This window comes from Mus caroli, unplaced genomic scaffold (assembly GCF_978045245.1).
Source record: "Mus caroli unplaced genomic scaffold, Mus_caroli_1 scaffold_11, whole genome shotgun sequence".
Lineage (NCBI taxonomy): Eukaryota > Metazoa > Chordata > Mammalia > Rodentia > Muridae > Mus > Mus caroli.
Genome location: NW_028227266.1, coordinates 123,030,476 through 123,042,856, shown reverse-complemented (window position 1 = coordinate 123,042,856; position 12,381 = coordinate 123,030,476).

The following is a 12,381-nucleotide window of genomic DNA, read 5'->3' as shown; positions in this document are numbered from 1 at the left end:
AAGGACAGAGTCTTAAGAAAGTACTTTTTGAATAGTCCTCTGTTACCTCAGGAATTACTTCTGAATTACAATAGAAAACTAGAACTTCATAAGACTAAAGTGCTCTGGATAACAAAATAAACAGTAAGACAGAAAACCATAGCGAGTGGGCAACAATATTTTTCAGGTTTGTTTCTGACAGAAGACATATATTCTGAATATATTAGGATCTCAAAAAATAGAGTTAAGAATGAAACAATTATAAATGGCCTATAGATGTGAATGGAGAGCACACTAAGCATAAATGACTAAGAAATGCCATTTTAAAAAGAAGTACAAATGAAAGCCCCACAAGAAGGTGACAGGCACTCTAGAGATCTAGTTCACTTGCCTCTTCTGCAACCATGAGTAGTCTTGCGATGTAAAAATGGACCATGCTCACAACACTGGAGTTATCTCCTGTACAGTGTGCCTAGAGGGATTCCAGGTACCTGCTACACATCTGTCAGAACATGCACATCGGATGTGTACAGTGACTGGATAGTTGCCTGTGAGCCAGCAGAATAATAGCAATGTCAGGGGCCTGATCCTCTGCAGCCTTCCAATTTGGGTACAAATCCAGGCATTCCAGGGCTCCAGGGTGTAAGGCTCCCTGTGATAGCCCTCCCTCTGTGTGATGGAATGGATGTGAATGAGTAGATGTGTGTGTGTGTGTGTGGGAGGGGTAGTGGTGCAGCTTTGACTGTAGTATAGGAGGCGAGCGATGCTCCGTCTCACCAAGCAGCTAAAGGTGGCCTCACAGAACCTTTTCCATCAAATGACTCCGAAAACCTTTGAGTTGCTCCCTTTTTCAGTCCCCAATCCTGTTCCAAGCTTTAGGCTTCTGTCCTCTCTGGTAAGTTTTTGACATCCCAGGCAAGGAATAGCTGTGGGACCTCCAGTCTCCTCAGCTACCTCACCAGCACCTTGTCCTTGGAGAACTGGACTTTATGTCCTTCCCAGCCTCCTTGTATTTGTGGCCTGGGAGTCAAGGCCCTTGGCTAGGCTTTGCCTGTAGCATCGTTTTCCTCTTTGTTTGCTTTTGTAGAAAAGGTAGAGATGGTTGGGTTACGGCTGTCATTCACAAGCCTGTCAATAAAGCAACCAGTGAGGGAAAACCAAACCAAACCAAACTAAACCAAAGAGCAACTCTAGGACTTCATTTTTCACTAGTCAAAATTGCTAAGTTTGGGGAACTATCTAACAACAATTCCTGTCAATGATGTGGAGAGTAGAGAATTCATAATTACTGTTGGTGAGATTAAACATTGATTCCGCCACTATGGAAACCAGTGAGAAGTATTCTAGAGAGTAGAATAATAGGAGATATAGGCTGTAAAAGATATTACAGGAATAATGGATAATAAAAGAATAATAAACTTAGACTGAGAGGGTTAGAAAAAAAGAGCCATAGTGAAAAATATTATTATACAGTGTTGTGACAAATTATTTTATAATGTGTATGTATAGAATGTACTTATAATCTCTACTTGTATTTATTCATGCCTAAGTTATTTCTTATTTCTATGATAAGATACTATGATCAATGCAATGTATAGAAAACAGTGTTCATTGGGGGCTTACAGTTTCAGAGAGTGAGTCCAATACCACCATGTTATGGAGTATGGCTCAGGCAGACAGGCATAGCATGGGGCAGTAGCTAAGAGCTTACACCCTTATCTGTGAAGAATTGTGTTGGAATTTTGATGTCTTTAATTGAATCTGTAGATGGGAACTTTTGGTATTTAACAGGGGAACCTGTAAATTGGGGTATAGGACTTTGTACTTGTGAGTAGGGATTAAAGTTACCCAGAAGCTAACATAGACTTGATATGCTATAGCCACAACAGGCACATATTAATGGTAAAGCCAAAGGTCTCTTTTGTCAGAGATAAGATGTACACTTCCTTTTAGGAGGTAAAGATTATTTTCTCGAATCTCTAAGGGGATGCTGATTTTTCTCTGAATGTCAGACTTGGGAATGGAGTTCTTGGGACCAGATAGATATTGAGTGAGGTAACTCAGAACCAGAAAGACAAATGCCACATATACTCTGTCATCTGTCATTCCTAGACCCAGATCATCAATCCCAGTATCACCAAACTTACAACTGGAACATGATGCAGGGGGCTCTACAGCCATGTGCATGCCTGGTGTCTCTATTACTACCAGGCAGCTTGAGTATACTTGATTCTGTCTTAATTATAGCTCAAACCACATTTGAAGGAAATGCTAAGGAATAAGCAGGAGAACAAAAGAATATTTTAGCCAGACTATTTGAGTACAAATGGGTTGTCTTAGTTTTTCTAGGTTGCCTATACTTAAAGTCCAGGTCTACAAATTATTCTTTCTCTTTCTCCCTTGCCTGGCTGGCTTCAGTAGAATGGTTGCATATAATTGCATCATTACATGATAATGAAATAGATATAAGAAAACAACACATCACTGGGTAGTGGTACACATCTTTAATCCCAGCATTAGGGTGGCAGAGGCAGGTGGATCTCTGTAAGTTAGAAGCCAGCTTGGTTTTTACCTCTGACAACTGACTGAGTCATAAATGTCTCTGCATAGCTAATAAATCTTGTTGGCTATAGAATCCTTATGATTTACCATTACATGCCTTCTTTTCCTGTGATTTGGATGGAGACTTACATCAAAGTTTGGTTATTTAGTCCAAACGGATTTATAAAATATGATGCCTTTCATCTGCTCAAACATAAAGCATCATCTTTAGACTATCTGTGCACACCACACTTCCATACATATGTAAATGCAGAAAAGTATAATTCCTTTAAATGTGTGTTTTTAGAACAAAAGCATTAGACACCAATGAGGGCAAGGAGTTCATGTTATCCAGACTCAGAGACTGCCTCAATTGCTGTTTCCGCAAAACTTTCCATTAGGAACAACTTCAAAATGGCTAGCTAAGATGGTCCAGCCTAACAGACTATTCCAGCCAGCCAGTTAACCAACCCCTGCACTTTCCCATCACACAGAGACTGGACAACAAATGATGTAGCTAGCTGTCACAGGACTTGGCAAATTTCTCAACTTTCTTAGGGACCCCAAAATATACTGTTGCCCTCAGACAGCAGGAAGAGATTTTAAGAGGATGAGGCACATTCCCAAGAGGTGGGGTAGGTAATTTTGGACATTTGGTGGGTGACAGATGTTTGTTATCATTTAAAGGGGTTTGATTGCAAGTTGTTAATGGTATTGGTTAGGGGGGAGACAAAGTAAAGAAGTTTAATTTCAGAGTTTTTTTTTTTCCTTTTTCTTCCTCTATTATTTTTTCTCTCCTATCATCTAGTGTTAGAGAAGTGGAGCAGAGAAGGGATAGAAAGAAAAAGGAGGGAATCTAACAATGATAGAATAAAATGGTAGATAATTGAACCTACTTTTTAAACTAGAAACCAACAAGACTCAAATATTTTACATTGGTATAGATTTTTGTATACTGATAAAGTTTAACATTATATTTTTGCTACAACATGTTGTATATATGTTTAACTCTTGTTTAAGGTATTGTAACTATGCAACTCATTTAAATACATAATGTGAGGTTCTAGTCCTTTTGAAATCTACTATTCCAAACTTTAAAATAATTAAGAAATGCAAGTTAATAGTCAAGTAAACTTGTGATTTATTAGGTATTAATTAAGTTCATTACAGAAATTAACTTTATTTAGCCTCCTATAGATGTTCTCAACAAACATACAAACAGCTAGAAATAAGCAATGTTTACCTACTCAGATATACTATAGATACATGGACTTCAAACACTTATAGAGTGAGACATTTCTGCTCCTAACAGCACCCCAAACTACTTCAAAGAAGATGATGAACATCAAAGAACCTCCATATGGAGTTTGCTCCAAATGCAGCAAAACTGGGCAAAAAACTACCCTTGTCTCACCTGATGACAGCATGCTATCCAAGCTGTGGTCAAGCAGGACATGGAGAAAGTTGACTGCCAAATATTGCCAAGACAAGGTAGGCCTGCCCTTTATAATTCCTCCTTTACATAGTCTGTCATATCTTCTAGGCTAGTAGGTCAAAGAGATGGATGCTCCAATATTGCAGAAGGACCTAGGATGACTATCAAGAAAGCCAACAGTCTCTGTCATGTCATTTTGAAAGCTGATTGCTCTGCACATTCTGTTTACTCAGGCAATATTTATCCTTCTAAAGTCTCTAATAGGGTTAAAGACTAGATAGTTGTAGTCTTAAATTTTTTCACTTACCAAATTTAGAAAAGAAACTCACAAAAGAGATTTAAAGTTTATAGCATTGAGAGGCATAAAAGCTTAAGTTGTTTAGGATTTAAGAAAACATTTTAGGTCTAGAAAGACACTTTTAGGTCGAGAAAAGCAAGTTAGGATAGAAAGTATTTAGATACAGATCACTGGGACTTACCAAGATAAAATAGATGATAGAATACCAGGCCTTTATTTATTCAAATTGTCTTCCCACTGTATACAAAAAGCACGGTCTGGGTCTGTACATTATACTATGATATTATAAGCACCGCAGCTGCAGAGAATCCTCCACCCTAGACTCACACTCAGAAAGGCTTAGAGCTCAAGGGCCTCTGCCCAGATCACCACATGTACCAACAGAACCATAGTCTGGCTTACAGTCCATTCCAGTCCCAGGAGATCAGACTCTGATAGCTCAGTCAACCTGTTCTTCCTGGTCTAAGAACAGTGGCTCTCATACTCACGATGGTTGGTGTCTGGTCTCCCTCACAGTTCCCTAAAGACACATCATTGGAAAATTCTGGGAAGAACTCATAGGCTCACTCTCACTGGTGCTCCTGGTTGCTAGGTCTTCCTAGATTCCATCATACTAACCTTAACCTAGCTTTGCCTCAGGAGAGTAACAAACAGTTCCCCTACAGTGTGACCACAGATTAAGTGACTCAGACAACTCTATCCTTCCTCCTTTGAGGCAGACAGGGTGTTAGCATGGGAAGTTTGTAATATTGTAGAAATTCTTTCAGTCTCCCAGAGCTCCTCTTCCTTTTCCAAGGCACAGGGTCCTTTGTGTGCACATTTCATTACTCCCTTAACATCCAGTACAGCCATCCTTTTGCATCATAACTGGGAAGTCCTGTAACCAATCATTGTAGCAATTACCAATTAATGTACTCAAATGGTCCCAGCAAGACAGGTACAGGACAGAGACACAGCCAACATGTAAGAGCCAGGGAAGAACTGCCCTAGAGAGCACCCCCCCCCCCAACTGTGTCTATGGCAGCTAAGATGAAATAGAGATTTTAGAAAGTAATGACTTGGGATATTGGAGGAAATAGGTTAGTCATGTGGAGGTTTGGGAGTGGCCCTGCTTCCCAGTTGAAGGCATGTAAAAATATAAAAGATATGTGAATGTATCTTTCATTTGGGAACCCAGAACATTGGGTTAAGTAGCTCAGAACAAGCCACTGGGATACATTTGAGTAGCATTTAACTGGGTCCTGTTACAAAGCAGGTCACATTTAAACAGTAACTGTTGTTAAAGTAAAAAGAGGCCACGAATTAGAAAACATTGAAGAGGCATTGTAGGGCTAAGAGGCAGAAAAGAGACTGTGGATGTGATGTAGTTATAATCCCAAAACATTATTTTAAAAAGTTGAACCAGAATTATGGCCATGACTCCAGAGTCTAGATTTTTTTTTTATTAGAGCACACCAATTATTGCTTACATTTTCTCTCTCTAGCTAAACATCTTAAACCTGGAAAATAACAGTCCTGTTGGGTAGTGCCACACCATTTTACTCAGATCTTTTTTGGTTGAACTAGTTTATCTACAGTAATTTGGTTTCACAATAAGTTCAATATTCTATCCAGATTCTTGATTTCCTAGTCTGTGGACTCAAGAAATGGTCAGTTAGGGCATTTATAGATAATCTAAAATAGATTACTTCACTACTCCTTGCAAATGTCAACAACTGTCAAAGCAGGGAAGCTTTCATTCTTTGTTAACCAACCATTTCTGTGCTGGGAGTATTTTGTATTCAGAGTTGGTCATGGAACTCAATTCATGCACAAGCCTCTCTTTATTTGTAAGTCCACCAAAAAGTCAGACATTGAAGGATACTCACTCACTCACTGGTCCAGTTTTCCTTTTCACTGGTCCAGCCTGGAAAGAGTTTTAGGACTGTTTTCCCAGCATTGGGCAGCAAGACAGGATTGGGTGTTCAAAACAATTAAGTACATAGCATGAGGCAAGCCTCAGCTATAAGAGACATCACTCTCAACAGAAATAAATTATCCCCATTCTTCTGCTACCTCTTTGCCTACCTTCATCAGACTTGCAGATCCCAAACCATACAGGTCAGCTTCCTTTCTCCCACACATCTTCCCTCCTCTCTGAGTTCTCTGGGGAGGTGCCAAGCTACACTAAGCAGCCTGCTATCTCAGAGGGACCTCCATTATACCCCTACCTCTCTGCCAACCTTCATCAGATCTGTGGATCCTGAACCACTCAGACTTTTGAATGCTGAACAATACAGACCTGCTGATTTAGAACCATACAGCTCAAGGATACCCATCAGAGGCCTGATACACCAGGACCATCAAGATTAAGCCTCTTCCCAATACCTACTACAACAGGAAAATCCAGGGATTAAAGCCATCCAGATGGCTAAAGGCCCTCAAAAGAACACAATCAACAAAAATCAGGGCAATATGACACCTTAAGAGCACAGCTACCCTACTACAGCAATGGGATTTAATAATAATTTTCTGGTGTGTGTGTGTGTGTGTGTGTGTGTGTGTGTGTGCATGCACATGTGAGCATGCGTGAGTGTGTAATGTGATTATTGGTTTTTAGGCCATGATGGAGACTGGAGAACAGCTTTCTACTTTGACCATCTTTATATGGTAATAAAGGTCAAGTTGCACACCACAGAAATTACCCATCAAGTAGTCTCACTGATGTTTTAGCTAATGCTCAAAGAAGAGCTAGCCTAGAATAGATTTTGCATTCCATATGTGCTGTCATCCTTAAATCTCTTTTATGTTATGACCCAGGTTATATTTTGAATAACTTAAATAGAAACAGGAGATTACAAGTCTAGCCACTGAGGCAGAAAGAGATTTACAGAGGAAATCTATATTCTAGATCATAATGTATGAATAAAAATATAGATTAAAAAGATGTGTCAGTGCTACAATTCTCACACACACGACAGAGAATACAAATACAGAAAACATCAAAGAAAAGTTATCTAACTGCACTGTGGTTTCAGTTCTTAGATAAATAGCTACACTGAGATAATCTAAACTCAGAACAAGGCTGCTGTTACCTAAGGACAGGCTGGCTTAGAGGAAGGCCACAGCAGTTTCCATGCAGGACCGGAAGTTCATTTTAACTAGTCAGGCTACTGTCTGTCTCAGGGCTCTGCCATCACCGTAAAAATTCCATTTACCCTTCATTTTTATCTTATGTATGTGGGTGTTCTGCTTGCATGTGTCTGTGTACAGTATCTGCAGAGGCCAGAAGGGGCATCAGATCCCTTGGGGCTGGAGTTACAGGAGAGTTAGCTACCAGATGACTTCTGGGAATGGAACCTGTGTTCTTTATAACATCAACCAGTGCTCTTAACTGCTATGCTATCACTCTACTTGCTTTTATTATTTAAATTTTATTTTATATAGTTTAATTAAAATATATCAGTTTCTGCCTTTCCATGACTATTCTCTATCCCTTCCCAAAAATCTTCCTTTTCAATTTCTTCCTTTAAGTATGTGTAAGTATGCACAAATGTATCAGTAAAACCTAATGAGTTCATTTCTGCTGCTTGTGTATATGAGGCTTCAGGAGTGAACATTTTGCATTGGATATTCAATTAAGAAGTTCATCCTTGAGTGGGATTAATTCTTCCACTTGCAGTATTCCACTCTGTAATGAACAACAGGATTCTGACTCTGAAGTGACCTGGGTTGCCTTCTTGTACTGGGAACATTCTCAAGAATAGAAAACTTGGGGTAGTAAACACCTCAGCTACTACTTGCTGTTGGCATGGCCCTGGAGTTCTGGAGCTGCAGGGAAGTCTATGGACAATGACCTTAGCCAATCACAGTCTCCCTGCATTCCATGGGCCTCACACCATACCCTAGTGACCATTCTCACTGTAGGTAATTTTGAATTCCTGAAACAACTGCTTCTATTTTCTAAAGGAAGAAGCGTGATTACAGGTCTGTGCCACCATGCCTGGTAGCTTCAACTTCATTTAGTGAGTCATGACAATGATGGGATGATAAGATGAACAGTCATATTTAACTATATTGCAAAACCACTTATCTCTGCAAGCCTGGATTTCACCATCTGTAGAATAAGAACAGAACTCTGCCCTTGTCCCTGGATGACCTGTAATAGACTCAGTGATAAAGAAAAACAACATTGCTCATAGTTAGAAGACACTAGACTTTAAGGCAAGATGGCTGTCTTTGTTAAGAGCCTTTTTCTGTTACTGGAGTTAAGACCAGAGCCTGTGTTTTAGTTATTCTAAACAGTTAGATTCAGCCACTCATCCTCAATAAGCTAATTAAAAGAATTGAATTTTCTAGTTGTGGCATGCCCACCTACAATGTAGGTACTCTGGAGGAAAGGTGGGCAAATATCTTGGATGTTCAAGGACAGTCTACTCTATACACTGAATTCCAGGCCTATTATTTAAATAAAAAACAATAGAAGAAAAAAAATCAAATTGTTAATGAAAATTGAAAACATATTAACATACTTATTCAGTGTGACTTTTTTTGAACAAGGATGAATATATAAGGCAGCTGATCCATCCTTGGGGTCCTAAAAGATTTAGATAGAAGCTATACACAACTAAGTAATCCAAGCAAGCCATCCATAAATACCTTCCCAACTCTCAGCTCCTTTCTCTCCTGCAAGGTACTCAGATAATAGGCTATTTTTTTTTCAGGAGAGACATTCTCATCTGGAGGAACCAGTCTTTCCCAGAATGAGATTCCAAGGGAAATCAGAATTTCACGAGGTCCACCGTTGCACTAAATGTTAGTCTAAGGGAGAAAGATGAATGTCTCTTTAGAACATCCTTATTCCTACCAGGCAGGCAGGCTACAGGGATAACAAGGTGAAGACTGTGGAGCTTTAAGGTCCAGTTGGAGATCAACAAATGGGAGGCCTACAGGATGCAGTCATTGAAAGCTACATGTAGTTGCCAAGAAAAGGAAACAATGAAAGACCTGGAAGGGGCTGACCCACCACAGCTGAGTGGATACAAAGAATACAGTAGGAGCCAACTTGTTTTCAGCTATACATGAAAACATTGTTTTCTGACCCATTAATCCTCTTCCTTTCACATCCAAAGTTCTCTCCCTTATAGTTCATCTATACCCCAAAGCTCTTTGTAAATGCCCAATTATTCCATCCTTAGAATGACTTCCGTTTGAGTCTCAGGTTCCCCTGACAATAACATCAATGTTATCTGGAGCTACAAACTATCTGAGCTTCTAACTGAATGTTTTGTAGTTAAGGGAAGCAGAATATGATCCCATTCAGACAAGTCAGTCATCATGCCTGTAAGTTTCTTTTATTTCCTTAGAGTAGGCATATATTCCAGCAGGAGTACGCCTTATATGTGTCCTTGTGGGCTTCTATTGCTGCCTATTTACCATGTGAAATAAACTTAGTCTCTGGTAGCTTTGGTCAAGTGGTCAACCACCTTTTAAAGATTTATGTGGTCAATTTTATCCTCCTGTACTCTTCCCTAATTTTGTGGAGATTTGGGTTGCAAAATTTCTTTAAGCACTAAGTCTCAGTTTCTAGTGCTATCCAACTTATATTTCTTTGGGGTCATCAGGGAAAGGGAAAGATGAACTTAGGATCACCATTCACACGTTATTGCTATTAATGACATGTTCATGGGGCTGAATAGATGGCTCAGCCCCTGACAGTATTGGCTGTTCATCTACAGGGCCTAGTGTTGATTCTTAGCACCCAAGAGACAGCTCATAACTGTCTGTAATTCCAATTTCAGGAGATCAGGCACTCTTCTGGCCTCCAGGAATACCTGGCATGTACTTTGTATACACAGTGGTAAAACTACTGCACCTAAATTAAATCAATTTTAGTATTAAAAAATGACATATATATATATATGAAGAAAAGCTTTTTTGTACAATAGGGAATTACATATGCATTTGTCTTTTCACTGTTTATATATACTGTATCCCAGGAGCTCAGATGTATGAAACAGATGCTCTGGATCTGGAAATACAGGTAGCTCTGAGATTGGGTACTCAAGAAGAGCAGTACTACTAATTCTCCAGCTTCCAATGCAGAAGATGAAGATGCTCCATTACTCCTTCTGACTCCTATCACTTGAAGGTGATGAAGTCCCTGCTAGATGGTTATTGAACAAATCACTGGATTTCTATTTCTTTGTAAATGGACTCTCCACATTACTTATTTTCACTGTTAGCATAGTTCTTTCTCTTTTTTAACTTAAAAAAGTATTTATTTTATGTATGTAGTACACCATCACTCTCTTCAGACATACCAGAGAAGGGCATCAGACTCCATTACAGATCTCTTTAAGCCACCATGTGGTTGCTGGGAATTGAACTCAGGACCTTAGGAAGAGCAGTCAATGCTCCTGACTGCGAAGCCATCTCTCCAGCCCCAACATAGTTTTCTTAATATGAGTAAAGATAACAAGAGGTATTGCTAAAATCAGTCAGAGTCCAGTTGGATTATATTAGGAAAGCCCCCATAATTTGAGAAATTCTTTTTGGAAATTTTTGAGACAGGATATTTCTACATAACCATGGCTGTCTGGAACTCACTATGTGAACTAAGCTGACCTCAAATTCAGAGAAATCAACCTGCCACTGTCTCCCAGGTGCTGGGGTCACATGGGTGCAGCTCTAAACTCAGCTGAGATATGTTTTTAAAATTGCTTATCTTTGAATCTCAGAATGAAAGCTACATTAAGATTTAAAAAGGAACCATTATTGTTTTGATGAGTAGTAATGCCTTTTGAAATTCTGCAATAATAATTTAAATTTGCAAATAATTTCATATGTTCTCATTAATTTGGTTATTTTCTTTGCTTTGTTAATTTCATCCATTCAGAGAATGTTTGAACTGTTTTTGTGTATATACATCTGTCCCACTGTGCTCATGTGGCAGTGAGAGGAGAAATTACTGGTGGCTAATTTCTACTTTCCTATGTGAGTTCTAGAAATGAAACACAGGAAGTCATTTGGTTCAAACAACCTCATTGGCCTTCATTTGTGTTTTAAAATTATTTATGTATGTGCTGGTATATGTGCATATGCCATAGCCCAAGTATAGAAATAAGAGGAAAAAAAACCTGTAGGAGTAATATGGTTCTCCCAGACATTGAACTCAGGTTATCAGGTTAGCAGTAATCACTTTACCCAGTGAGATAATTTTTGGCAATCAATTATGGTTCTGAGAAAGTGTTATGGACAAATGTTCACTCCTAAGAATAAACTAACACATTCTCCAAACAACACAAACAAAAACAAAACATGATAGTAGTATATCATTTTCTTTTGCAAATAGAATTTATTATTATAAGCATCCTGTTTTCCTCAATCCTTAGATGACAATATGTTTACAATTTGAAAAGAAGACAATATTTTAGAGATGGAATATTTCAATTAATCTTATTTGAACCTCAGTGAGTTGGCTCAGTGGAAAATTTCTGTGGTATGCAAAGTTGGCAACCTGACCTTTATCACAATAGAAAGATGGTCAAAGTAGAAAGTTGTTTTCCAGTCTCCATCTATCCATCATGGCCTAAAAGCCAATAATCGCATTACACACAAACAACAGAAAAAAATTAATAAATCTCATTGCTGTTATATTATCTTTGCTATTACATTACCATCTTGAAATAGTTCCCTTGGAAGACAGTACTTTAAAGGGAACTGTCAAATGGTAACTAATATGAACATAAAGAAGCAATGAACATCAAATAATATATACATATCCATAGCACATCAACCTAACCATGACTTCTATTCCCTAAAACATGACTGTTCCTAACTACAGCATCTGTTACCATCTTTGGTTCCCCCAAACATAATAACTGTTCCTAATTACAAAAGAACAAATGGGTATGATTGATTAGATTGTAAAACATGCATTTTGTATCTACTGTCATAGATTAATCACATAAGAAAAGCTATTATCAGCCAGGCATGGTGGCGCACGCCTTTAATCCCAGCACTCAGGAGGCAGAGGCAGGTGGATTTCTGAGTTCGAGACCAGCCTGGTCTACAAAGTGAGTTCCAGGACAGCCAGGGCTATACAGAGAAACCCTGTCTCAAAAAACAAAACAAAAACAAAAACAAA